The sequence below is a fragment of the Cucurbita moschata genome, unplaced genomic scaffold (genome assembly GCF_002738365.1).
Source record: "Cucurbita moschata cultivar Rifu unplaced genomic scaffold, Cmos_1.0 Cmo_Scf00081, whole genome shotgun sequence".
Lineage (NCBI taxonomy): Eukaryota > Viridiplantae > Streptophyta > Magnoliopsida > Cucurbitales > Cucurbitaceae > Cucurbita > Cucurbita moschata.
In genome coordinates, this window is record NW_019268597.1 from 726,847 (window position 1) to 730,624 (window position 3,778).

General features: G+C 39.4%; 1 long non-coding RNA gene across 1 annotated transcript; it reads right to left on the reverse strand.

The window, feature by feature from the left end:
- Positions 1 to 2,775: 2,775 nt before the first annotated feature.
- On the reverse strand, positions 2,776 to 3,565 carry LOC111438703. The gene is made up of 2 exons (XR_002709718.1): positions 3,221 to 3,565; positions 2,776 to 3,085 (listed from the first exon to the last, which is right to left on the reverse strand). It is a non-coding gene; the product is annotated as an uncharacterized LOC111438703 (long non-coding RNA).
- Between the last annotated feature and the right edge of the window lie 213 nt (positions 3,566 to 3,778).

Below are 3,778 nucleotides of genomic sequence, written 5' to 3' on the forward strand. Positions count from 1 at the left end.
TTTGCATTTATTAAGGTCAAATTAAGTTTTAGGAGGGTAAAAAATTTGTAGAAATCAGTATCAAAATATCTATACCGATGGTCTCGGCCCAGTTAGGCTTAATAGTTGTAGTTGGCAAGGCGCTCAATGCTGTAGGTGGGCCAAGCGTTGCAAGTTAGCTTCGGGGCTTTGTTCGTTGTTGTTGAGCTTTGCGCTAGTGGTGGGTCAAGGCTTGGGTTTGTTTTAATTCGAGCCACTGATTGTAATCATACTTTACCAAAATTTTGATCCCTTACTCCTTCTTCTTGTCTTTCCTCCCTCTCCCATGACTTCACCAAGCCATGAATGTGACTACCATTGCAAACCCGTGTTTCGTTTCAGATATATAAAACAACCAATGCTCGCCAAAAATTTTCCCCCATGAATACAATCTCCTTACGTCGGTCTTTTTCTCTGTGCTTCCTGGTCCAACTGATGGAGATATATTTTGTATAACAAGTGGAGATTGAGGGTGATTTTAAAATGAGAGGTGGGGGTTTAGTTTGTCATCGTCGATTTGTGTTCATTGGAAAACTACAATGATCGTTCATCTTCTCTCAATTACTTGCATTTTCTCTATTCCAGCCATGTGTTGTGACGGAAGGCTTGAGCGTGGCTTTGTTGGGCATATCATTGGCGTTGGGAGGGTGTGTGGCTAGAGGGTGCAAGATTTTCGGCAAGACTTCTTTTTCGCGACTAGATTTATTTATTTAATTATTTAACCATTACCAATGCAATTGGAATTTCAAAGAGAATTTTTTTTTTTTTTTTTGCAAACAACATTGTTTTGATACAACTTTAGTAGCAATCTTAGACATGCTTAGTTCGAGGTGTTTTGGCTAGAGAATGAAGTTTGGCTTCAAGAATGATGCAACTATTGGCATTGCATTTAGGATGTTGATGAGAACTTAGATGTGTGCTTACTACAATACTAATCTAATAAAAGCAAGTCTATTTCATATTTGAGTTCTCAACCATATGGAGACTTTTAACAAAATAGTGCATGTATGGCAATGAAAATAAATATACATAAAAATCTATGTATATGATTGGCCTTGAGAGAGAAAAAAGTGTAACCTAAATTTTGGATAGTTGAGTACGATGCTTTACTAAATAAAGTCTAGCCTAGGAAACAAACACCCTTGATATCCTTTTGATTTTTTTAGTTTTTCTTTTCATAGCCTTTTACATAAAAATCTATCTTTAATAATTGTCCATGTATGTTTGTTGGAGTGCAATGATTATATATATATATGGTTCAAAAGGATCCATATGAAACACAAACAAATCCTAAGTCTATACGATATGAATAATCTTTATATGATTTTGTTGTTTACTTTTGCATCGACTTCTAATGTTTTCACTTGTTTTGCGAGCCAATATCCAGAATCGCATTGGAAAGTGACGATTCTTAATTATCAAGACGTACCTTTACTGACTTATTGCAAATCAGAAAATGATGACTTAGGTAAATAAGGGTGTTGCACCATGACAAGTTATTCAACCAGACCGTATTATTTTATGTATATCTAAATTTATAGATTTGATAGTTTCTATTTATTTTTATTCAAGGGCTGGGGTGGAACTTCAGAACTCCGCCAATTTGAAAATTATAATATCCAACATTAAAAAACTATAGATCAATGTTGATGCACCATGACAAGTTATTCAACCAGACTATTTTTTTTTTTTTTAATAAATGTGTGGGATGGAGAGTTTGAAATGCAGACATCTTCATCAATGCATATATGGTCTCAACTAGGTTAATTTCGAACAAATTGGTATTTAGGATCTTTTATTTAATTGAACATTTGACTATGTAATTGTATAAACTCTTATAGTTCTAATTTTTTCCTTTTTTCCAATCGAATTTGTTCCCCATCTAATGTTTTCTTATACAGGGGAGCATATTCTTCAATTCAAACAAGAATACAGTTGGGAATTCAAAGATAACATGTGGCAGACAACATTGTATTGGTGTAACTTTAGAAGCAATTATGGAACGCTTCGATTCGTGGTTTTCTGGCCAGAGGATAAAGTTTGGCTTCAAGATCGATTCAACAATTGGCATTGCATTTGGCGTGCACAAAAGAATGGTTTTTCTTTATATAATAGTCAAACAAAGGTATTCGACTTCGTTTATCCATGGAGTTCTTAGACAAATCCATCTACTTCGCCTTACTTCACATCAAATCTTATCATTTCTACACCAGGTTTGTGCTTGTTGTAATACTACTCTAACAAAAGTGTCTATTAATCATTTAAAGTCTTAAATATATGCGACCATACTCCCCCCGGAACCCAAAGACTTTAATTTCTCATAAGGTGCTGGCGGAGTCCTTAAAGCAACATCCGCCAAACCCTAGTCGGCATCGTTTATGGTTGAGACTAGGACGGTATCTGATCGTCTTCAAGCCCCCAACTTTCGTTCTTGATTAATGAAAACATCCTTGGCAAATGCTTTCGCAGTTGTTTGTCTTTCATAAATCCAAGAATTTCACCTCTGACTATGAAATACGAATGCCCCCGACTGTCCCTGTTAATCATTACTCCGATCCCGAAGGCCAACAGAATAGGATCGAAATCCTATGATGTTATCCCATGCTAATGTATACAGAGCGTAGGCTTGCTTTGAGCACTCTAATTTCTTCAAAGTAACAGCGCCGGAGGCACGACCCGGCCAGTTAAGGCTAGGAGCGCATCGCCGACAGAAGGGACGAGCCAATCAGTGCTCACCATAGGCGGACCGATTGACCCAACCCAAGGTCCAACTACGAGCTTTTTAACTGCAACAACTTAAATATACGCTATTGGAGCTGGAATTACCGCGGCTGCTGGCACCAGACTTGCCCTCCAATTGATCCTCGTTAAGGGATTTAGATTGTACTCATTCCAATTACCAGACTCGAAGAGCCCGGTATTGTTATTTATTGTCACTACCTCCCTGTGTTAGGATTGGGTAATTTGCGCGCCTGCTGCCTTCCTTGGATGTGGTAGCCGTTTCTCAGGCTCCCTCTCCGGAATCAAACCCTAATTCTCCGTCACCCGTCACCACCATAGTAGGCCACTATCCTACCACCCTCTCCGGAATCAAACCCTAATTCTCCGTCACCCGTCACCACCATAGTAGGCCACTATCCTACCATCGAAAGTTGATAGGGCAGAAATTTGAATGTCACCCGTCACCACCATAGTAGGCCACTATCCTACCATCGAAAGTTGATAGGGCAGAAATTTGAATGTTGCGTCGCCGGCACGATGGCCGTGCGATCCGTCGAATTATCATGAATCATCAGAGCAACGGGCAGAGCTCGCGTCGGCCTTTTATCCAATAAATGCATCCCTTCCAGAAATCGGGGTTTGTTGCACGTATTAGCTTTAGAATTACTACGGTTATCCGAGTAGCAAATACCATCAAACAAACTATAACTGATTTAATGAGCCATTCGCAGTTTCATAGTCTGAATTAGTTCATACTTACACATGCATGGCTTAATCTTTGAGACAAGCATATGACTATTGGCAGGATCAACAAGGTAGCATTCCAACACAACGTTGCAAACCACATGCCACTACATTTCACCATCTCCCCCTCCAAATGGAGTGTGAGAGAGGCAACAAAGGTGACAATGCAGGAGCAAGCGTCATTCCTTCATGCTTCGTTTAGCAATACATAGGCAACATGTTCGAGGGGTTTTCCAAGCACATCATGCCACCAAATGCACGGCATCCGAGAGTGCAAGCAACCGANTGGGATGCC